The following is a 25,725-nucleotide window of genomic DNA, read 5'->3' on the forward strand; positions in this document are numbered from 1 at the left end:
TCTCTTTGTTAAATTGTACAGCGCTGCGTAACCCTAGTAGCGCTCTAGAAATGTTAAGTAGTAGTAGTAGTATTACATATAGCAGTGATTTAACCAGAGCTGAGATTGTGATGTCATAATGCCTGATTCCACCAATGCCTAAGAGCCAACCTCATCAGTGATGTCACAATGGCTCGACTGTCCTATACTTGGCCCACTTCCCCCCTTAGTGTGAAGAGTTTCAGTCTCTGGTATCCAGAGCTGAGATTGTGATGTCATAATGCCTCATTCCACCAATGCCTAAGAGCCAACCTCATCAGTGATGTCACAATGGCTTGATTGTCCTATATTTGTCTCACTCTTATCTATTAGATTGTAAGCTCTTTGAGCAGGGACTGTCTCTCTTTGTTAAATTGTACAGCGCTGCGTAACCCTAGTAGCGCTCTAGAAATGTTAAGTAGTAGTAGTAGTATTACATATAGCAGTGATTTAACCAGAGCTGAGATTGTGATGTCATAATGCCTCATTCCACCAATGCCTAAGAGCCAACCTCATCAGTGATGTCACAATGGCTTGATTGTCCTATATTTGTCTCACTCTTATCTATTAGATTGTAAGCTCTTTGAGCAGGGACTGTCTCTCTTTGTTAAATTGTACAGCGCTGCGTAACCCTAGTAGCGCTCTAGAAATGTTAAGTAGTAGTAGTAGTATTACATATAGCAGTGATTTAACCAGAGCTGAGATTGTGATGTCATAATGCCTCATTCCACCAATGCCTAAGAGCCAACCTCATCAGTGATGTCACAATGGCTTGATTGTCCTATATTTGTCTCACTCTTATCTATTAGATTGTAAGCTCTTTGAGCAGGGACTGTCTCTCTTTGTTAAATTGTACAGCGCTGCGTAACCCTAGTAGCGCTCTAGAAATGTTAAGTAGTAGTAGTAGTATTACATATAGCAGTGATTTAACCAGAGCTGAGATTGTGATGTCATAATGCCTCATTCCACCAATGCCTAAGAGCCAACCTCATCAGTGATGTCACAATGGCTCGACTGTCCTATACTTGGCCCACTTCCCCCCTTAGTGTGAAGAGTTTCAGTCTCTGGTATCCAGAGCTGAGATTGTGATGTCATAATGCCTCATTCCACCAATGCCTAAGAGCCAACCTCATCAGTGATGTCACAATGGCTTGATTGTCCTATATTTGTCTCACTCTTATCTATTAGATTGTAAGCTCTTTGAGCAGGGACTGTCTCTCTTTGTTAAATTGTACAGCGCTGCGTAACCCTAGTAGCGCTCTAGAAATGTTAAGTAGTAGTAGTAGTATTACATATAGCAGTGATTTAACCAGAGCTGAGATTGTGATGTCATAATGCCTCATTCCACCAATGCCTAAGAGCCAACCTCATCAGTGATGTCACAATGGCTTGATTGTCCTATATTTGTCTCACTCTTATCTATTAGATTGTAAGCTCTTTGAGCAGGGACCGTCCTTCTTTGTTTATTTTGTACAGTGCTGCGTAACCCTAGTAGCGCTCTAGAAATGTTAAGTAGTAGTAGTAGTATTACATATAGCAGTGATTTAACCAGAGCTGAGATTGTGATGTCATAATGCCTCATTCCACCAATGCCTAAGAGCCAACCTCATCAGTGATGTCACAATGGCTTGATTGTCCTATATTTGTCTCACTCTTATCTATTAGATTGTAAGCTCTTTGAGCAGGGACTGTCTCTCTTTGTTAAATTGTACAGCGCTGCGTAACCCTAGTAGCGCTCTAGAAATGTTAAGTAGTAGTACTAGTATTACATATAGCAGTGATTTAACCAGAGCTGAGATTGTGATGTCATAATGCCTCATTCCACCAATGCCTAAGAGCCAACCTCATCAGTGATGTCACAATGGCTTGATTGTCCTATATTTGTCTCACTCTTATCTATTAGATTGTAAGCTCTTTGAGCAGGGACTGTCTCTCTTTGTTAAATTGTACAGCGCTGCGTAACCCTAGTAGCGCTCTAGAAATGTTAAGTAGTAGTAGTAGTATTACATATAGCAGTGATTTAACCAGAGCTGAGATTGTGATGTCATAATGCCTCATTCCACCAATGCCTAAGAGCCAACCTCATCAGTGATGTCACAATGGCTTGATTGTCCTATATTTGTCTCACTCTTATCTATTAGATTGTAAGCTCTTTGAGCAGGGACTGTCCCTCTATGTTAAATTGTACAGCGCTGCGTAACCCTAGTAGCGCTCTAGAAATGTTAAGTAGTAGTAGTAGTATTACATATAGCAGTGATTTAACCAGAGCTGAGATTGTGATGTCATAATGCCTCATTCCACCAATGCCTAAGAGCCAACCTCATCAGTGATGTCACAATGGCTTGATTGTCCTATATTTGTCTCACTCTTATCTATTAGATTGTAAGCTCTTTGAGCAGGGACCGTCCTTCTTTGTTTATTTTGTACAGCGCTGCGTAACCCTAGTAGCGCTCTAGAAATGTTAAGTAGTAGTAGTAGTAAATGAACACACCTGGGCCTAGAGTCAATTTTGGTGACTTAAGTTGCGCTCACGACTTAGTTGATTAACAAGTCAATCGACACTGATAACTGCCCAATAACAAACAATTACCGGCACTAATTGGCATGAATTAGAATTTACACATGCAACTTTCTATGCGCATTCCGTAAAATGGTGCACGTAAATTCTAACGAGCGGACTGCGAAAGGAAGTGTGACCATGGGAGGGGCATGGGTGGGTTTTGGCATTCCTAAAAATTATGTCCATTGTTATAGAATATGCTCGATCCATGTCTCAGTTAGGCGCGGGTATTTACACCAGATTGTACTTGGCGTAAATTGTCGCTCCTAAATTTTAGTCGCAGGGACGGACAGTACCCATATTCTATAAACCGTACTTAACTTTAGGCGAGGCTTATAGAATAGTGCTAAGCACGGTTTTTTTCTGGCACCATACATAGAATCTGGCCCCTAATTTAATGCAGCAACTATTTTGCGGGGAGGGGGGGGGGGGGAGCACCCAGCATGTCCTTTGCAGCTCCCATTTTAAAATGTCCATTAACACGCAGTATCCTGGTGATTATTAACGTGGAGGCACTTAATGCTTCCTGTTTAGCAGGTACTTGTGGACCTGCGTGAACTCCACAATTGTGAGTCAGCGCACAGTACGTGTCATGCACTAACTTCAATATTCATTTATTTATTTATTTGTAGCATTTGTATCCCACATTTTCCCACCTAATTTGCAGACTCAATGTGGCTTACATTGTTCCGTCATGGTGATCACCAATTCCGGAAAAGAGAAATACATAGTAAAATGGAGGTAACAGAGTGGATTAGGTAGTCAGATAAAGAAAGTTCATTTTCATAATAAGTAATAAAAGGTATTGGATTAAACTTCAATCGTGATAGATTAACTTGAACAATCAGGAATAAAGAGTTACGATTTGTGTAATTCTGGTGTAAATTTTGTTGTCTGGTAGTTAGGATGGATCTTTGTGGTATGCCTTATTGAATAGGTTGGTTTTCAGTAATTTTCGGAAATTATTTATGTCTTGTGTTGTTTTTATGGATTTTGGTAATTCATTCCATATTTGCATGCTTATATAGGAGAAACTGGAAGCATATGTTAATTTATATTTTAGTTCCTTGCAACTAGGGTAGTGGAGATTCAGGAACGTACGTGATAATCTAGTAGAATTCCTGGTTGGTAGGTCTTTAAGGCTTGACATATACCCCGGAGCTTCACCGTGTATGATCTTATGAACCAGAGTGCAGACCTTGAACGCAATGCGTTCTTTTAGTGGAAGACAATGCAGTCTTTCTCTTAGGGGTCCGGCGTTTTCATATTTCGTTTTACCAAATATGAGTCTCATAGCTGTGTTTTGTGCAGTTTGAAGTTTCTTGATGATTTGTTCTTTGCATCCGGCGTAGATTGCATTGCAGTAGTCTAGTTGGCTTAGTACCATTGATTGTACCAATCGGCAGAATGTGCACCTTAAGAAGAAAGATTTAAGTCTTTTGAGTTTCCACATTGAGTGAAACATTTTCTTTGTTGTGTTTTTCTGGCTTTCTAGTGTAAGATTTCAGTCAATTGTGACTCCTAAAATTTTCAGACTGTCCGAGACAATGTACTCTCCATGCCCATTTTCTGCTCTTGCCACACTTAGTTACCGCCCCTAACGTAAAATGTCCTTAACGCATGGTAAAACCAATGAATGTGGAAATTGTTAAGGGGGTTGTGGGTAATGTGGTCAAGGGTGTGGCTTGGATGGGACACAAACTCAATGAGGTACACAGGAGTCCAGTCTCTAATTAGGGTTAGCTCCCAGCCTAGCTCAACACGTCAAATGTCAATTCACATCAAAACAAGTACTTTCTGAACGTAACTCAAGGGGTCTCCTATCTTGCCAGTCTTCCCACACAACTCTGATACCAATAGAGCCTGAGCCACACCACTTCTCTGGTTGTCTCCTCAGGTTCTACAGTTCAGCTTGCAGTAGAGTCCTTTCCTGTCCTGGAGCTCCCTCCTGGAAACCTCTGTATCAGGCCCTCCCCAATCTATTCAGCTTCAGGGCTTTTACCTCCAGCCTGATCTGAGCACTGCCCCTCTGACTCAGCATCAACCTCAGCCTTGGCAGACTAGCTCCACCTGCTGCTAGGTGGATGAATTGCATCATCAGTGAGGGAGTGCTCTTCCCTATAGCCATCAACTCCCTCACAGGGGCCTTTTACTAATGATTAGTGCACATATTATCTAAAGCAGGGCCCATAGGATTAAAATGGCTCCTGTGGCACGTAATCTTTAGTAAAAGACCCCCCTAAGTTCATAGCATGTTTTAAAGGACCTCTCTGTTTTCTTATACCTTTTTTCATATTTTAATTTTCCTTTGACTTTGCCTCACAATCACAAGTGTGTTTGTTTAAAGTTAAATATAAATCAAACTCTCCTGCATCAAATGTAGCTAGAATCTCAAGATTTTGGAATTAAACAAGACGACCCATACTCTAAACAAAGGCAAGAACGTATTTCGGAAGTCACATATTTCAAATGCTTTTTTTTTTTTTTGGCGAGTACAGCTGAGGGCTCACACAGTAGCAATGAAACGCAAACATACGTACAGTTCCCAAACCCACACTGTCCAACATGCTGTTGTCTGTTCATACCATTTGCTGCCATGTCGTTACTGTCTTTTTTGCGCCCTCTCCATCTGTCTCACAATCAGTAGCTGGGAATGGATTTGGCAAGGGGAGGGATGGGACAGAGTAGGGTGACAAGAAGCTGATACTCTCTGGGCTCTTACTCAGAATCAAGCTAATGAATCCTGATGGGAAAGGTGACCTTTTTCAAATGTCACATGTCATTGGATTTTGGATCACTCAAGGACATTATGTCATGGGTACAAAAATCATTTTTCTAGAGTTGTGTGTGTAACTGTGTATGTATGAGCAAGGGATCATAACGTAAGGCATAAGGGGACGATGAAGGCACACTTTTTTTTGTCAGTCAGACTCCATATGCAGAAACACACAGCATTGAATTTCAAGAAAGCCTAGGATAAGTACAGAGGACCCCTACTAAGGAGAACGCCTGGGATAAGCACAGAAGAGGCTTAATGGTAGGGAACTGAAGGGACAGCTGGAAATCCAGTAGAATCTAACATATTACAACAGAAAGAAAGACGTGAGAGTCAAGATGGACTTTGCTGTCTTAATTTGCCGTCATATTCTGTCTGGGTACGTGTTGTATACACGTATGTGGATCTCTGACTTCAAAAATGAAATAACTAAGATATTAAAAAAGGCCACATTTATGAATCAGGCTAAAAGGCATCTAAAAGTGTGCCAATCACTTTGCACGGTTGTTAATACTTACAATTAAATTAGACAGCTTAAAGACCTAAAAGAATTAAGCACACTTTGAAATTTAAACGCAGCGGTTGAGAATTGCAGCAGGAAGGATCAGCAGCAATGTTTGATTCTTACTTAAAAAGAAAAATATGCTTGTCTCCCCTCCTCTTCCTGGACAATCACAGTCTCCTAAAAACTCGCTCCCTTGTTGATCTTAGGGAGGACAATTTACAACTTTCCTCTTAAGTTTGCAGGCTTTTTCTGCAAAGATGTGTAGTGTGATGACCATTAGGCATAGAAACCCCAAAGAGTTCTATTTATTTAGGGGGTGAGCGGCTAATAAGCACTGACTGGGAGAAGGACCTTGGGGGTGATAGTGAAGGAGGATCTTAAGTAGGGTTACCATATGTCCGGATTTACCTGGACATGTCCTCTTTTTGAGGGCATGTCCGGGCAACCGGACGGGTTTTGCGCCCATTTGTCCGGATTTCTGGACAAACGGGCAGGCTGGTGCCACCAGCCTGCCTGTTTGTCCAGAAATCCGGACAAACGGACAGATTGCTAGCCTCCCGTCCCCTTACTTACTAATGCCCTGGTGGTCTAGTGACCTCTTCCGCCTTCGGGACAGGAAAGAGCCCCCTCTTTCCTGCCCGGAGCCCTACCCTGCATGCTTCCTTCCTGTTGCTGATCCTTGGAGCCGATTCAAAATGGCCGCCGAGAGTTGAAGTGACCTCGCGAGACTTCAACTCTCGGCGGCCATTTTGACTCAGCACCAAGGATCAGCAACAGGAAGGAAGCATGCAGGGCAGCACTCCGGGCAGGAAAGAGGGGGCTCTTTCTGCCCCGAAGAGGTCACTAGACCACCAGGGCAGTAGTAAAGTAAGGGGAGGGGGATGACGGGGAGGGGGGGCGATGGGGTATGTGACAGGGGGGAGGGGAAAATGTGACAGGGGACGGAGCAAGGGTGTGACAGGGGGTGGGGCGAGGGTGTGTGGTGGGGGCAGGACATGTGTCCTCCTTTTTGGGGGACAAAATATGGTAACCCTAATCTTAAGGCAGAAGGATACTAGGCTGCATAGAAAGAGGCATATCCAGCAGAAGAAAGGAGATGTTAATGTCCCCGTGCAAGTTATTGTTGGTAAGGTCCCGTTTAGAGTATTGTGTTTGATTTCGGAGGCTGTATCTCACTAAGGACATCAAAAGACTTGAGGCAGTTCAGAGGAATGTGATAAAAATGATAGGTGGTGTGTGCCAAAAGACGTAAGAGGAGAGACTTGAAGATCTCTAGAGGAAAGGAAGGATAGTGGGGATATGATCCAGATGTTTAAATATTTAAAAGGTATTAATGTGCAAATTAATCTTTTTCAGAGAAGGGAAAGTGGTAGAAGTACAGATCATGAGTTGCAAGGTCAGGAAACACTTTTTAACAGAAAGGGTGGGAAGTAAGACAGACCAATGCCAGGCAGACGTCTATGATCAATATTCAAATGCCCTGGTCAATGCGAGAGGTTCTGGCAGCCATTTTCAGGGGACAGGAATGAGGAGGCTCTCCTTCTGCCCCCATCGACCCCAGTAGAAGCACCAGGGCTACCACTTAGACAGTGGGAGGGTCTGCATGGTGGGGCCCTGGGGGGAGGTAGACAGAAGGGGGGGGGGATACATTCACTCCATCCCAATCACATAGGTTAGTACTGAATCCACTTTACAGGGTATATTGACTTTCATTCACTTTTATTTACATCATGCTAAGTCTATTCTTCTAATCTCTATTGACCTTTCTGCTGCCTTCAATTTGGTTGACCATTCTCTTCTACTACTCAGATTACACCAGTTGGGAATATGGGGCACAGCCTTCATGTGATTTGCCTCCTGTCAAATCGTGTCTACACTGTTCAAACTGGTGACACCACCTCATCATCCTTTACATTAGTGTCGGGGGTGTTGCAGGGATCTCTCTTAGCGCTTACGTTATTTAAAATATTTTTGGAAAGGTCACGTGACGTCATGAGCTGAGCTAGCAGCGTGGTGCCTCGGCTCCGGGACCCTCACCCCGCAAGCAGCCTATTTTAACACGTAAAAGCCCTTCAAAATTCGCTGAGCTAAGCAGCAAAAGCGTATGGAAAAATACTTCGCGAAATCGCCAACAGTAATGACCCAACGGCTGGCTAATAGGGGGAAAAACAAGGCGAGCACCGCAGAGGGCAAGATGGCGGAGGTAGGCCCGGAAGCGGCGGGATCGAGTTTTACGGAACAGCAGCTCTCCCAGCTGACCGGCGCAATGACGAGCGCTTGGGCTCTGAAATGGACAGCGCTAAATGATAAACTAGATAATCTCCAAATGGCATTGGACGGTCTGGGAACGCGAACAAGTGATTTAGAAACGCGAGTCTCTGCAATTGAAGACGACACACGCAGTTATGGCCCCGACTTGCGAAACTTACAACAACAACTGAGAGAACAGGGACTAAAACTTGAAGATTTGGAAAGCAGATCGCGAAGGAATAATGTTCGCATAGTGGGACTTACGGAACAATTGCCGGAGCGCAATCTGGAGCCATGGCTGGAGACTTGGTTGACAAAAGAGCTGGCATTGACGGATTCGGCGGGCCCGTTGGTAATTGAGCGCGCACACCGCGTGGGAAGGAAACTGGAGATAAATGCCAGGCCCAGGGTAATAGTGGCAAAAATCTTAAACTACAAACATAAGTTGGAGATTCTTCAGGGCTTTAAGATACGTAGAGATTCATTGAAGTACGGAGGACAAAATATACTGATTTTTCAGGATTATACCCAAGCAGTACAGGAACAGAGGAGAAAATTTCACCCCATATGTTCCAAGTTGGCGGAAAAAAAGATAAAGTTTGCTCTACAATTTCCCGCGAAACTGCGGGTGCAAGTGCAAGATCGCTGGCAGACCTTTCAGACAGCAACAGAGGCTGAGAAAAAGCTTAATGAGCACCAATTACTGGCAGAGTCTTAGCGGATGATAGGCTCTCAAAGTGGAAGTTTGGAAAGTTGTTTGATTGCTGGCCTTCTCTTGCTGTGGACGAGGCATGTGGGCTGGGGGTGGCAAAGAGTACAGAAGCAGTGGAGAGGGGCAAAAGAAATGGTTGGATTAATTTGGTTCTGATGAAAATCATGGATTGCCTACTGGTCTAATATTATCTACTAGAGTGTGAACCACCCCCCAGCTTAAACAGAGTGAAACAGAGCCTTATAGTCCATTTATTTAATTCTGGGCTTCAATCTGGCTGGCAAAATAATGGCTGGACACTACCTTAATGACGACCCCTTGAATAACAGGGGCAACAAATATTTCAGCTTGATGTAACCATTCTGCTGATGGAAGGTAGCAATGTATGCGCCTCCACGAGGGATCAGGAGAAAACATCTCTTACTGGGATAGCAGGAGGCTGACAGGTTCAATTTGAGATTGGACGTTTGCAGAATGAATGATCATTATTAACAAAGTAATGGTAATGAGATGAGATGTTATAAAATGTTTAATTTGTTTTGGATTTATAAATATAATGTATTGGTCGCCATGAAAAGGTTTAAGAAAATTAATGGCGATCAAAGTTTGCAGAGTTGCAGGTATTGAGACATGACGTTTGCTCACTCACGCTCACTCTGGCTTAAGTCGGGGAGAGCGAGAGTCCTGATAAAAAGGTTAAAAATTATTACACCCGCTAAATTAGGTAAAGCGGGATCTATGGGAGGTTCCTTGCAGAATATATTTTGCACAATAAGTGAAGTGGAATGTTTGAGGGGGTGAGCCAATGTTCTGGTTTAATTGAAGGGCTCACATTTATGTTCAGGTTGGTTGGTTGGTTGCGGGGTGAGGGGGAGGCGTCAATAGTGACTAAGATCTCGCAGAGGGATAGTAGGGGAATGAAGGGGATTTGGGAGGGGAAGTATTGGGGAGGGACGGGAAGGGGGATAGGTGGGATATTTAGTAATGTGTACCAGATAAGAAGATTAGGACTGAATCATTTGCAGAAACGACTTAATATGAGGCATATATTGATGAAAACTTTGAAATCCTGGAGGGGGGGGACCAGAGGCTGGGCAGGTCTCCCCTCAGGCACGATGTTAAACAAGAGGGGTCAAGTAATATTCTTTTGTAAAGAGCATGGTTAAGATAGTTACGTGGAATGTGGGGGGTATTCACTCCCCCATAAAAAGATCTAAAATATTGCAGTATTTACAACGTATTAAGGCAGATATTGTGCTTCTGCAGGAGACGCATCTGACAGATAATGAACACGCCAAACTAGCAAAATGGTGGGTCGGGGACTGTGTGGCCTCAGCGGCAGTGGGACGGAAAAGAGGAGTAGCCATTTTATTCAGAAAAGGGGTGGCACTGCAAATTAACAATATTGTGAAAGACCCAGAAGGTCGTTTTATTTTTTGCCGAGCAACAGTAAACAGACAACAGTTGCTCCTGGGTAGTATATATGCACCAAACCAACTTGACCAAAAATTCTATAAAAATTTAATTACAATTTTGTCCCAAATTGAAACTATACCTTTGGTACTAGGGGGAGACTTTAATACGGCTTGGAATCCTCAGATGGATAAATCAAGCCCCCCGGCAGGGCAAGGGGTAACGAAAATGAGGGGATTGCCAGATTTCTGCTCAATGTTGGACCTGATAGATGTATGGCGAGTCCTCCATCCATCAGACAGGGAATATACACATCAGTCCAGAGCACATGAGACTCATTCTAGGATTGACTACTTGCTAGCCTCACGTGCAAGCTTCTCAGATGTAGTTGAAGCGGAGATTGGCCCGTGTATAATTTCGGATCATGCAGTAGTGTCGATGACATGGAAAGGGGGGACCCAAGGGAGAAAGGGAAGAGGTTGGTCCTTCCCTAGCTATCTTTACAAAGACGGGAAATTTGAGGAGTTCCTTGTAAATAAGTGGAAGGACTATTCACATAATAACGACGAGATGAAAGATAGGGCTGGTTTGTTTTGGGAAGCTGCAAAAGCGGTACTAAGGGGGGACATAATCAGTTACGTTAGTCACCATAAGAAAGCCAGAGATAATGAAATCTTACGCCTGGAAAAACACCTAGCTGGTTTACGGAGAAAATTTGGGAAACAGCCTACTTCTCAGAACAGACTTGACATAATAAGTGCTCAGACTGCGCTGAATACTTTACTGCATGATAGGGCGGTTAAGTCGCAGGCATATTACAAATTTCAACTTTATAGACATGGGAATAAAGGGGGCAAAATGCTTGCGAAATTGATTAATTCTAAGAGTGTATCTAGACATATCTTAACTATTAGAGATGATGCGGGTAAATTATGTCACGCAGATGAAGAAATAAGAGATGTTTTTCAGAAATTTTTCCGACAACTGTATAAGCCAGGAGATGAGAGTGGAATTAGCGAAGCCCTTTATTTAGAAAATGTCTCGCTACCACATATATCACAGGAAGAATGTAAATTCTTGAATGCTCCTATTAGTAGCGATGAGGTGAGCTGGGCCATAGGAAGCTGCAAGCTTGGTAAAGCTCCGGGCCCAGATGGATTAAGAGCAGAATTTTACAAAGTATTGGGGGATTCTATAGTTTTACCTTTAACTGCAGCGTTTAATTCCTGGGTAGAGTGTGGTCAGATGCCAAAACATCTCAATTTAGCTCAAATAATAGTATTGCCTAAACCTAAAAGAGATCACACCCTAGTAACATCTTATAGGCCAATCTCGCTTCTTAACCACGAGGTTAAGCTTTTTGCAAAGATCTTGGCGAATAGGTTGAGACGCGTACTCCCAGGTATTATACACGAGGCACAGGTGGGGTTTGTTCAGGGAAGGTCGGTAACTAGGAATCTTAGATGTATCTTAGCTTCCCTAGAACGTCTAGAGAACACGGGTGACCCAGCTATTATGATCAGCTTTGATGCTGAAAAAGCATTTGATCGGGTGGAGTGGCCTTTTTTGTTTTCTGTCCTAGGAAAATATGGATTTCAGGGGTGGTTTACGAGGGCAATAACAGTTTTATATGAGGCACCGCTGGCTAGATTGTGGGTGAATGGGTTGCAATCCGAAGTATTTCAAATACAGCGGGGAACTCGTCAAGGCTGCCCACTTTCACCCTTACTTTTTGCACTATACATGGATCCTCTGATCCGTGATATCTACTCATGTGCGTCAATTAGTGGGGTGAGGTTTGGCGATCAAGAATTTAAAGTGGCAGCCTTTGCTGATGATCTGCTAGTGGTGCTCACTAAGCCTCGGGAATCACTGGCAGACTTATTGGAAATATTCTTAGAATTTGGAACATACTCAGGATTTAAAATTAATCATGACAAATCAGAGGCACTGGCTATAACAGCAGAGACCCGTAGTACATGGGTGGGACAGTTTCCCTTACGTTGGGTGGAGGGCTCTTTTCGATATTTGGGGGTCCTGTTGACTACAAGGACAGGGGATATACAAAGATCCAACATGCAATGGCTGCTAGAGAAAACAAGACAGCAGTTGGACGCCTGGAGGGCGTTGACACTGTCACTGTCAGGACGACTGTGCTTGATACGCATGGTAATTCTTCCTAGATGGCTATATGTCATGCAAACATTGCCAATAAAATTAGTACAGAAAGATATACGATTGTTCTATAGATTGGTGACGAGGTTTTGTTGGGCTTATAAAAAGGCAAAGATACGGTTGCCCTTACTATTGGGGGGATGGAAACAAGGTGGTATAGGACTGCCCAATATTAAATTCTATAACATAGCATGTAACTTGAGACAGGTACGCGATTGGATTTGTCTTTCTGAATATCACACACCATTGGGCATAGAAAGGGAATTGTTTAAACCATTTCATTTGGTCTCGCTGCTGCATGGGGATGGTCCATCATTGGCACAACTGAGAGGTAACTCTGTTCTGTTGGGACCGGTACGAGATGCATGGAGGTTTTTGGGGAAACTTCTGGGAGGGGACCCTCAGGTGTCGGAACTCTTAACGATTAGAGGGAATCCGATGTTTGGACCCGGTCAGGAAAATTCAGTTTTTGCGCGTTGGGAGGCACAGGGCTTTAGCAGTCTGGAGACAGTGGTAAGCCACACAGGAGAGCTTCAACTCTTAAATCATCTGAACCCTCAAGAATTAATTCGATGGGGTGACACCTTTGCACATTGTCAGTTGAAACACTATGTTAATTCTCTTAGTAAGGTGTCACTTCAAATCCGTTTGGGAGAAAAAATTTTAAACTTTTTTGCTGAAGTTTCAAATGAGGCTCCCTCCATCTCGAATTTGCAAAAGAAAATTTGGTCCCTAGTACCTGGGAAAGATCTAGCTCAGCTTAAGAGGCGTTGGGAGGTAGATGTAGGCCAAGATTTAACATCATGGGATATAGCAGCACATCTTAAGAATGTAACACACTTAATTACTGGTGCAGGGTATAGGGAGTGTGCGTACAGAGTTATACATAGAGCATACTTTTCGCAAGTGCAGCTCTACCGTGCGGGGGGAATAAGGACGCCCACTTGTTTGAAGTGTAACCTAGCCGACAATTCTCTATATCATGGGTTTTGGGGATGCCCGCATATAAGATGTTTTTGGAAGAGGGTGGTGGCTTTTCTTTCTCTCATGATGCCAAATTGTATACAGGGTACACCTGCTCAAGTAGTGCTTGATTGCCCGGATGCTTTTCGTGGGTTCAGAACAAGTGAAGCTTTGCTATGCCGTAAACTCTGCTTAATTGCAAGAAAATGTATTTTGCAGCAATGGACCTCACAGAACAAACCAGAATATTGGCATTGGCGAAATCAAATACATCAGGTACTCACTTGGGAAGTGCAAGAGGCCAGAGGGTCTTATAAACGTAAGCTGCGATTTCTTGGGATTTGGAATCCTTACTTGGCCAAGTTAACACAACGGGGAAGAAGTCTAATTCTTAATAAACTATGATTAATAGTATATTTCAAGGGGGTACACGGGAGGAGACATATTAGAGGGGGATACAAGAAGGGAGGAGGGAGAGGGAGGGGGGGGAAGGGGAGGGGGAGGGGAGAAAAGTTATAAATACTGGATGGCTACATGAAAGTATTAAGTTTGAAATGTTACTTTATTGAGTTCTGTTGTTTTGTATTGAAACAAGCTATGTTAAAATGGATTGTGCTTTTCTATGTGTCACCAATAAAAACTATTGAAACATAAAATATTTTTGGACCTGTTTCTGACATTGTTCCACTCACTGGGATTTACGGCCTAGGTCTATGCCGACGATATTCAGATTCTGTGCACGATTGACCTTTCGACCCACAACAGATTGCTGATTTAAACTGTAAACAGTCTCTTGCTACACCTTGGCTTGGGGACAATAGGCTTGTTCTCAATCCCAATAAATCAAAGTCCATTCTCTTCTCATCTGAACCTCTGTTATGCCGACTCTTCTCTGCTCAGTCCCAGTTCTATTAGTCACTAGTATCCGGATTCTAGGAGTAATCATTGACCATCTCTTTAACATTCGCTCCACAAATTTCAGCAGTCATTAAGCATTCATTTCACAAGCTCAGATTGAACCGCTTGGTAAAACCACTATTACAACCCTCAGCTTTAAACATTCTTGTACACTCTTTAGTGATCAGCCAATTTGATTACTGTAACGTTCTTTATACAGTGATTAAGGTCAAAGAAATGAAATGCCTCCATGTGCTCCAGAACACTGCTATCAAACTTTTTACTGACCACAGGAAATATGATTATGTTACATCGCTATTAAAGGAGGCTCATTGGCTGCCAGTTTGACAGCATTTAAGGTCATAAAGCATAAGAACATTGAGCCTGCAAATCGGTGGGAAAATGTGGGATACAAATGCAACAAATAAATAAATAAATAAACATAAGTGTTGCAATACTGGGACAGACAGAAGGTCCATCAAGCCCAGCATCCTGTTTCCAACAGTGGCCAATCCAGGTTACAAAACAACAGTGGAGTGGAGGAGTGGCCTAGTGGTTAGAGATGGGTCTTGCAATCCAGAGGTGGTCAGTTCAAATCCCACTGCTGCTCCTTGTGATCTTGGTCAAGTCACTTAACCCTCCATTGCCTCAGGTACAGACTTAGATTGTGAGCCCTCCTGGGACAGAGAAATATCCAGAGTACCTGAATGTAACTCACCTTGAGCTACTACTGAAAAAGGTGTGAGCAAAATCTAAATAAACAAATTTTATGCTGCTTATCCTAGAATATGCAGTGGATTTTCCCAAGTCCATCTTAATAATGGTTTACGGACTTTTCTTTTAGGAAGCTATCCAAATCTTTTTTTTAAACCCCGCTAAGCTAACTGCTTTTACTACATTCTCTGGCAACCAATTCCAGAGTTTAATTACATGTTGCATGAAGAAAAATTTTCTCCAATTTGTTTTAAATTTACTACTTAGTAGCTTCATTGCGTGCCCCTTAGTCCTAGTATTTTTGGAAACAGTAAACAAGCGATTTATGTCTACCTGTTCCACTCCACTCATTATTTTATAGACCTCTATTATATCTCCCCTCAGTCATCTTTTCTCCAAGCTGAAGATCAGATTCTAAGTTGGCAACTGATTTGTTAGAACTACACATTATGCACTTATGAGGTCCGCAGCAGGGCCGGTTTTATGGAAAGTATTGACTGGCTAACTCCGACTCTGTAAGCATGCAGGACAATTTAAGAAGCTTTTGAATACACATTTTTCTTTGTACAAGCTTTCTCCATGTGATGCAGTTAGGGACTCACAGCTCCTTGGTGTGATTTTTAAGGGGGATGATGTTGGTTTTATTGTACGCTTTTGTTTTGATTATGTATGCTGTTCTGTGAACTGCTTAGGTTTAAGCGGAGTATCAGTTTTATAAATAAATGTACTTATTTATTTTTATTTATTTAATCTTTCTTGTATCCCACTGTTATTCGAAAACAGATTTCGGTTCAAAGTGGCTTTTCTCCAAGCTGAAGAGCCCTAGCCGCTTTAGCCTTTCCTCATTTGGAACTCGTCCCATCCCCTTTATCATTTTCGTCCCCCTTCTCTGCACCTTTTCTAATTCCACTATATCTTTTTTGAGATGCGGCGACCAGAATTGAACACAATATTCGAGGTGAGGTCGCACCATGGAGCGATACAAAGGCTTGGGGTGCAAATTAGCCTGGTTTTTCCACTTATATGGATACAAATAAACCATTTAACCTTTACACTGACTATCCTAAATAGTAGAGCCTATCTGTGGCTTTCACGCTGAACCTGAGTTCTGTGATTACCACCTGGCTTCATGTTGTCAGGGACAGGCTCAGCCATTTCTGGGTTTTTCCCCATGAGAACTTGTAGTTGTGATTTTTTTTTTATTTCTAAAACCTTTATTGACAAAAAGCAAAAACACAAGAGTTCTCAACAACATGACAAGCAAACAAAGGATCAAAGCTCCACAGCCTCAACAAACCTTTCCCCCCCCCTATCACATTTGAAGTACATACTGCAACAAAACCCAAAGAACCCACTCCCACCCACCCCGCAGAGCAAAAACACAAACAGAATACAAAATATACAAAGGTTATATGTTTGGAAAGTACAACAGTCGTCCAATGGAGCCCATATCTTCCGGAATTCCGTTTTTTTTTTTGTTTTTTTTTTAAGGAAAGCAGGAAGTACAGATCTACAGAAGAAATAATGTCAAAACGTGACTGACTCAGTCTGTGGAGCTGGAATGAAGTCAGTTCGTAAATTTAGATTTTCCTTCACAGCAGGCATCAATTCTCTTTCTGGAACACAGGACATGCCCTGCCCAGACAGTTCACGCATGTGCACAAGGTAAAGACTCCCACAGAATAAAAGTCATGCCCTTTATTACTTTGTCTCACATATTTAAGAAGATTCCTAACTGCTCCTTCGATAGCTCAATTAGTAAAGTGAATATATTACATAAAGTCTAAAAGATTAAACTATCATAGGCAGCCCATAATTTCATGAACAAGTCAGGGGAGCATAACCCTCTTATTAACTCTATAACAAATGTGATGAAAATCTTCAAACAGAATGTTAATGCAATGTTACGTGTAATTTTCCCAGGCGATTTTCCACTGAAATATTTCTTTATTAATAGTAATTCAGGATATAAATTATGAATGAAGCGATTTTCTCCTTTCACTGGGAGAGATGTACTAATGGCTATAAGTCTTTCTAATCATTTTTTGGAGAGTAGGTACATGGGGGTCGTCGGGAGGGGGGGTTCAGGTGGAAGGAGAACAGCTTGCGGCTTTAAAAAAAGGTGAAAAAAGAGGCAAGAAAAACCCTTTAAATGATTCCTGTTATGGTGTTTAAAAAGCAGGAATGGTTTGCTCTCTGGGTTCAAAAGGAAAATGTTTGAAGAGTGTTTTTATGTCCAGTAGAATGAGCGGATTTAAAAATATCCTTTTCTGTCTGCTTTGTTATTCCATTAAAAAATGACAATTAGCAGTTTTAAGGCACCGAGAAAGCATTAAATGTACCAAGAACATAGGGAAAAGCCTTTCTTCTTCATGCCCTTCTCCACGATACTATGGAATGCCATCAAGCAATCCTTTCTCATTAATTTCTTGTTATTAATGGAGATTTTTTTTTCCTTTTTTCAGTTTACCTTGGATTATGGTCAGACATTTTTGAAAATTCGGTCTATAAAAGAGCAAACGATTACTTTATAAATATTGATATCAACTCCACGTAGGGGAAAGTCCATTTCTTATGGAAAACAGCTGAGGTTGATAGTCCTAATATCTGGGGTGTGAGCCTTACAAGGACAGGAGAGTTTGTAACCCTGTAGAAAAGGGAAGCCACCAAATTCAGCCTGTCCCTGGTTATAAGGAGAAATCTATAATTATATACTAAAGATAGGGGTTTTTTTTGCACTCATTCGGTACTAAACATCTAACTTGGCTTTGAGGCCTAATTTTAGGCTGCTTCAAGGTCGGAAAAGGGAGCTCCATTCACGATCTGCAGCATAGTTTACAAAAGCCTCAATGAATATGGAGTTTAGAAAATACGTAAAAATATGTGTCTTTGGCTGCACTGCAGGAAAAGCCATTTTACTAAATAACATGGTCAGGGGTTTGTGCATGTAAATAATGGATTTTGCAAAACTACAGGTCCAATGGGAACCAAACTAATTTTTTTTTCCTTTATGAGGTGGTTCTGAACACCAGAGAGGTAAACACACTTCTCTCAATCACATCTCTAAATCCCCAGCTCCAAATGAAAAGTCAACTGACAGCTGTGCGTACCTTCGAGTAGACATGGAGGGGCATAATTGAACGACAACGTCTATCTCCATGGGCGTTTATCTCCGAGAACGGGTCCGTGAAAGGGCGGACCGAACCGTATTTTCGAAAAAAATAGACGTCCATGTTTTATTCGACAATTTGTGAGCTGGGCGTTTTTGTTTTTCAGCGATAATGGAAAATGAAAGCGCCCAGTTCAAAAACGAATAAATCCAAGGCATTTGTTCGTGGGAGGGGCCAGGAGTCGTAGTGCACTGGTCCCCCTCACATGCCAGGACACCAACCGGGCACCCTAGGGGGCACTTTTACAAAAACCAAAAAAAAGGTAAAAGAGCTCCCAGGTGCATAGCACCCTTCCCTTGTGTGTTGAGCCCCCCAAATCCCCCTCAAAACCCACTGCCCACAAGTCTACACCATTACTATAGCCCTAAGGGGTGAAGGGGGGCACCTACATGTGGGTACAGTGGGTTTGGGGGGTTGGACGACTAAGCATTAAGCAGCACAATTGTAACAGGTAGGGGGGGGATGGGCCTGGGTCCACCTGCCTGAAGTCCACTGCACCCCCTAACAACTGCTCCAGGGACCTGCATACTGCTGCCAGGGAGGTGGGTATGACATTTGAGGGTGAAAATAAAAAGTTGTGAAACATCATTTTTTGTGGTGGGAGGGGGTTAATGACCACTGGGGGAGTCAGGGGAGGTCATCCCCGATTCCCTCTGGTGGTAATCTGGTCATTTAGGGCACTTTTTGGGGCCTTATTCATGAAAAAACAGGGTCCAGAAAAAGTGCCCTAAATTCTAGCTACAAACGCATACTTTTTTTCCATTATCGGCGAAAGGCGCCCATCTCTGTTCGGGTGATAACCATGCCCCAGTCCCGCCTTCACCACGCCTCCGTCAACTTTGTACACTTCCGCGATGGAGTGCAGTTGAAAACGTCCAAGTTCGGCTTTCGATTATACCATGTTATTCGTTTTTGTGAGATAAACGTCCATCTCCCGATTTAGGTCGGAACTTGGGCATTTTTCTCATTCGATTATAAGTAGGATAGAAGCCAACAAGGACGTTTTTGATGTATAAGTGTATTTCCATTGCAACACAGGACATGTATGTATAATTTTAGTTTGCCAATGCCTGCTGTAAATACTTACCTATACATGTATTAGGATGTATAGATATAAATGGTGTTATTTTTAAATACATGTATACCTTCAAAAAATTACCTTCTAAACCAGGGGCGTAGCCAGACCTCAGCGGGAGGGGGGGGGCAGAACCCGAGGTGGGGGGGGCACTGTTTAGTCGCCTCCCCCTGCTGCTGACCCACCCTTCCACTGCAACTGCAACCCCTCCCCCCCACCGCTGCCGCTGCAACCGCAACCCTCCCCCGTCGCTGCCAGGTACCTTGTTTGCCGGCGGGGGTCCCCAATCCCTGCCAGTCGAAGAGTCTTCTTCAGCGCCGGTCAACTCTGGCGCCTTCGCTGTGTGATGATCTGTTTCGAACTCCTGACGTCCTGCACCGTGCACGTCCTGTATGTAGCCTGGCGCGGGTTGGGGAACCCTGCCAGCAAACAAGGTACCTGATGTGGCATCGGGGCGGTGGCGGGGTCAATTGTACAGGGGGCCAAGGCTTAATCTGTGGGGGCCCATAACCCCGTGGCCCCACATAGCTACGCCCCTGTTCTAAACCTAGACAAATAAAAGGAGCCAGAGGAAACTCGTGTAAATTTTTAGCCAAAAACACGAAGCCCCATTTTGCATGAAATATTGGTGGAGGAATTAAAACTCCAAGTTCAGGATGGTCACAGTCACACTTCCTCCGAGGACCAGATTAACTGTATACTAGGTCCTAAGCAAACATACATTTGTGGACCCCCTCCTGCCAGGGGCCCTATTTCAGAGCTGCCAAAGGGTCCCGATTTTTGAGAGGGAGATTTTAGTACACGCCATCAGCCCCACCCCAATCTGATGTGGCACCGCCCATTCCACTTCATGGCTCCACCCCCTGGCACACCTCAATCCCACAGCCGTAGAAAGTATTTTATTTACACCAGTGAATGCAGGGATGGGTAAGAGGGAGTCTTTCAGTTCACTCTATTATACTGCCTATCTAGCATCTCTTCCCCCCTCGGCCCCCTACTTGAGCTTAAGCCCACTCCAAAATGTGGCACTGGTTGAATTGCTGACGGAGATGCCCAGGCCCTGCTAGTTGAACAGATCTATAAGCCCCTTACCATGCCATTTGAGCAATGCAGCAGTCAGCAGCATGCTTCAGCCACCAATACCGTCTCCCCTCTTTCTCTTCCTACTCTTCCATTCAGCATCTTCCATCTTTCTCTCCCTACTCACCCATCCAGTGTCTTCCCTGTCTCTCCTCATCCTTCCATCCAGCATCTTCCTGCTTTCTTTCCTCATCCTTCCACACAACTTCTACTCTCTCTCCTGATCCTTCCATCCAGTATCTCCCTCTTTCTTCTCTTCCTTCCATCCAGTGTCTCACTCTTTCTACCCTTTTCCATTCAGCATTACCTCTCTCTCCCCCATCCTACCAGTGTCTCCCCTCTTCCTCTCTGCATCCTTCCATCCAGTTCTTCCTACTCTTCCATCCAGCATCTTCCCTCATTTCCTCTGCATCCTTCCAGTGTCTCCCCCTCTTTCTCTCTGCATCCTTCCATCCAGTTCTTCCTACTCTTCCATCCAGCATCTTCCCTCATTTCCTCTGCATCCTTCCAGTGTCTCCCCCTCTTTCTCTCTGCATCCTTCCATCCAGTTCTTCCTACTCTTCCATCCAGCATCTTCCCTCATTTCCTCTGCATCCTTCCAGTGTCTCCCCCTCTTTCTCTCTGCATCCTTCCATCCAGTTCTTCCTACTCTTCCATCCAGCATCTTCCCTCATTTCCTCTGCATCCTTCCAGTGTCTCCCCCTCTTTCTCTCTGCATCCTTCCATCCAGTTCTTCCTACTCTTCCATCCAGCATCTTCCCTCATTTCCTCTGCATCCTTCCAGTGTCTCCCCCCCTTTCTCTCTGCATCCTTCCATCCAGTTCTTCCTACTCTTCCATCCAGCATCTTCCCTCATTTCCTCTGCATCCTTCCAGTGTCTCCCCCTCTTTCTCTCTGCATCCTTCCATCCAGTTCTTCCTACTCTTCTATCCAGCATCTTCCCTCATTTCCTCTGCATCCTTCCAGTGTCTCCCCCTCTTCCTCTCTGCATCCTTCCATCCAGTTCTTTCTACTCTTCCATCCAGCATCTTCCCTCATTTCCTCTGCATCCTTCCAGTGTCTCCCCCTCTTTCTCTCTGCATCCTTCCATCCAGTTCTTCCTACTCTTCCATCCAGCATCTTCCCTCATTTCCTCTGCATCCTTCCAGTGTCTCCCCCTCTTTCTCTCTGCATCCTTCCATCTAGCATCTTTTCTCTTTCTCTCCCTACCCATCCATTCAGCATCTTCCCTCTTTCTCTACCCATCCTTCCAGTGTCTTCCTTCTGAATCCTCCCATCTAGCGTCTCCCCTCTTTCTGTCCTCATCCTTCCAGTATATTCCCTCTTTCTCTCCCTCCTTCCATCCAGCACCTTCCCTCTCTCTCTCCAGCCTTCCAGCCATGGTCTCCTCTTTTCTCCCCATCCTTCTACCCAGCATCATCTCTCTCTTCAGCCTTTTTATATCAAGCATGTTCCTTTCTGTCCCCATCTTTGTACTCATCATCTCTCTCTCTCTCTCTCTACCCCTCTTCTATCCAGCATCCCCAGTCTTCTATCACTTTTCCTCCCCTCTCTTCACTCAGCATCTTCTGCCTGTCTCTGCATGCCCCCCTCCTTCCCCTTCCACCTGGTATTTTCTGTTTCCTGGCCACTGCTGCTTCTCCCGATGAGCAACAGTGGGGGGCAAAACGGCAGAAAGCAAGCCTTCAGGAACGCACTGTCAGCTCTGCTGGTCCAATGCCCCCAAATGGGAAATTGATGTGTGTGTGTGTGGGGGGGGGGGGGGGGGGCATAGGACTGGCAGAGCTGACAGCACATGCCTGAAGGCTGCGGCTCTGTGCTTGGTTTCTGTTGTTTTGCCAATGCTCAAGAGAAGCAGTAGCAGCAGCGGTGCAGTGGTGGCAGTGTGTCTCAGTGGGAGAATTTCCAAAGAGGGAGTCTCCAGCTAAACACAGGAGACTTGGCAGGCCTGCTATTTACTTCTTAACTACATAAATGTTGTCTGGCCACCAGGGGCGTAGCCAGACCTCATGGTGGGAGGGGGCCAGAGCCCGAGGTTAGGGGCACATTTTGAGTGCCGCCCCGCCACCCCCTTCGCCTCCCCACTGTCTCACCTCGCCTTGCCTCCTCGCCCACCCACCACCTCGCCTCACTCCCTCACAAATAAATACCTTTGTTGATGGGGGTCCCCAACCCCCGCTAGCCAAAGCCTTCTTCAGCGCCGGTCTCCAGTGCAGCCGCATTCGCTGCCTGCCCCCTGCTCTTCTTTCTTCTTGCTCCTCCTGTGCACGCTAATGCTCAGCATCAGCGTGCACAGGAGCAAGAAGAAAGAAGAGCAGGGGGCAGGCAGCGAACGCAGCTGCGCCGGAGACACTCGGCGTCAGCGTGCACAGGAGGAGCAAGAAGAAAGAAGAGCAGGGGGCAGGCAGAGAACGTGGCTGCACCAGAGACTGGCGCTGAAGAAGGCTTCAGCTGGTGGGGGTTGGGGACCCCCGCCAGCCAAACCTGGGGCCCGGATGAAATTTGCGGGGGCCCAGGCCCCCGTGGCACCCCATAGCTATGCCCCTGCCGGCCACATGTGCCTGGATATTCAATGCTGGTCCCGGACATGGCACAGCATTGACTGTCCAGGAATAAAGCCTACGGCAAGAAAAACACCTCTGGCTGAATATCCGTCAGATTATTTTATTTTATTTTTAGGAACTAATAAGAAAATACAAAAGTATGACAAAGATGATGAAAACAGCATTCACAGAACATGAAGCGATTCTTCAATAAAATTTCTGGGAGAGCTTTTTTTCACATCCATTCAGCAGAGTGGAAAAAACACCAGACTACTTAAAGAATAAGTTAGCCCTTTACACACCTTTGAGACCTCTCAAGGATCATCACTATCTGTACCCTCATCAAAAGAAATTGTACCATGAGATACCCACCAGCGAGCTTTCTCAGAAGTAGCCCCCATGCTCTGGAATTTATTCCCAGAGAAACTGGAGACTACCTCTACTTTATGAAGGAGGTGAGTGGAGGAGTGGCCTAGTGGTTATAGTAGCAACAGTGGAGGAGTGGCCTAGTGGTTAGGGTGGTGGACTTTGGTCCTGAGGAACTGAGTTCGATTCCCACTTCAGGCACAGGCAGCTCCTTGTGACTCTGGGCAAGTCACTTAACCCTCCATTGCCCCATGTAAGCCGCATTGAGCCTGCCATGAGTGGGAAAGCGTGGGGTACAAATGTAATAAAAAAAAAAAAAAAGCCTGGCTGTTCTCCCAAGCCTTTAATACATAGGGTGACTGAGTATACACCTATTCTGCACCTGGACTAGCTTGCTACACACACATTTTCTAATTTAGAAAAATTCATTTTCTCTTGCTTAACTATACAAAGAACTTACCTTGAGTTTAGCTAACCATCAAATTATCCCAACTCACACCCTGTTTCCATCATATATCTGCTCTTGGTCCATTAGCTATATGGTAAGCCGTGTTATAGAAAATCTTTAGCATCGTATCTATGTTAGTTGAATGTTCTAATGCTGCTTATTAGGTGGATCATTAGTATTATGCTAACATTGTATTATACCTCTGGTATTTGAATTCCACTGCTGTTAAATATGTATATTTTTGATGCTGTTTCACAATAGTTCTATTATTAGGTTTCACTTTACTGTTTATTGTATTTATATTTATTCTTGGTTATTTAATTCTTGTTATGCTGTTAACAAAACTGTAAGTTTTATGTTAAACTACCTGCTGGACACTGCCTTGGGTAAATCTCTTCATAAAGGCGGTTAATAAATCCCAATCAAACATATAAATGGCGAGTGACCGTACTCACACGCAAATGCGCAGTAGAGACTTCCCTGTCTGTCCCGCCCCCGCATCAATACGTGATGACGGGGGGGGGGGGGCGAGACAGAGAGGGAAACTGCGCGAAGGGGAGGGAACCGCTGAGGTCGCCGCCACTGGTACCCCCCCCCCCCCGGAGTTGCCGCTGCCGCCACCCCTCCACCCAGCCGTCTCTTCGCTATTCAACTTACATCTCCGCAGCAGGCAGATCAGCTGAGCTGCCGTTGGCCTTCCTTCCCTGCCTGTGTCCCGCCCTCGCTGACGTTACGTCACACGAGGGTGGAACACAGGCAGAGAAAGGAAGGCCGACGGGAGCTCAGCTGATCTCTGCCTGCTGCGGAGATGTAAGTTGAATAGCGAAGAGATGGACTGGGTGGAGGGGCGGCGACCCACCAGCCCGTTTTAACGGGCTCAACGGCTAGTTAATAAATAAAACAGAGGAAATTGAGGGACTGCTGTGCACAGGAAGGGCTGCATATACTCAGAATTTTATACTAGTTCTGAACTCCGGGAGAGCTGTTCCATGCCGGCACCATCTGATAACGACACACCTTGGTCTATCAGAATCAACCCTGCGTGTCAATGGAGAATTCAGTCCCCTAAAGCCACAATTGATTGTGTTTAACCGAATGTGTGTTGTACGTACACAGTTGGCAATGACCCACTTTTTATCCACATCCAAAATCAGTAGGAGATTTTGGTATATTTTTGTCTCTTTGCACTTTTCTAAAGAACGCTTAGGGACACAGAGGCATGAAACTCTTTTCTGAAACCAGTTGTCCAAGTCCACAGGAACAGCCCTTGTCCTAAGCCCGTAACACTGCTGTAGCCCAGGGGTCTGCTGTCTTCCTTCTGTGCTACTGGAAACAGTCATTAGCTAAATAAACGTAACATGGATAGAGAGCAGGAGTGCCGTGACCCCAAGACCACAGGTCACCTAGGGTAACCCGTCTGATCAGCTGCTCCATCTCTGCCCAATCACTGTCACATTACCTTTTATTTATAGCAGAATGGGATGCAGGCAACCCAGTATTCTCCTGAAAGCCAGCACAATCCATCAAAAAAGCACCCTCATCAAAAGCAGGTTAATAATTTACAGGGTACCTAAGACGGTCAACAGCTAGACAAGACCATCCTGCAGTTAGAAGGATCTCTCATAGTGAGGGAGCTGTTTATACTAACATCATCACGTTTCTTAACCACACCGCTGGCTCCTATTGTCGCTTGATTGCAGATAACCAAAACCTTAGACGGCAGTGCAAAATGGCTGGTTTACTGCTTAGAGAACTAAAATAAGAATACAGAGACCAGCTCTGCTCCTGACTCTCCATATGATTCTGGGCAGATCAGTTATTCTAGTGGTGTTTCACTTCTAATCCCACTTTAGGCAGGTCCACATTATCTGCCTGTACCTCAGATCTAATCTTTGGCTCTGTCACCGACATTCTACATCATCCTTTTTCAACTGGTGTGCCGCGACTGCTCGCCAGGTGTGCTGTGGGAGTTTTCTGTTGATCCTGTCCCGTCCCCAGCCGGCGACTCGGTATTGTAAAATTTCTTCTGTAGCAGTCAGCGGCAGTAGGCGACAATTCAG

General features: G+C 44.5%; 1 protein-coding gene across 4 annotated transcripts in view; it reads right to left on the reverse strand.

Moving 5' to 3' along the window:
• The window catches only part of RNF220 (ring finger protein 220), a 739,925-nt gene that overhangs the window by 430,992 nt on the left and 283,208 nt on the right, over nucleotides 1–25,725 (reverse strand). The window lies entirely within an intron of this gene.

The sequence above is a fragment of the Microcaecilia unicolor genome, chromosome 6 (genome assembly GCF_901765095.1).
Source record: "Microcaecilia unicolor chromosome 6, aMicUni1.1, whole genome shotgun sequence".
NCBI classification, from domain to species: Eukaryota; Metazoa; Chordata; class Amphibia; order Gymnophiona; family Siphonopidae; genus Microcaecilia; species Microcaecilia unicolor.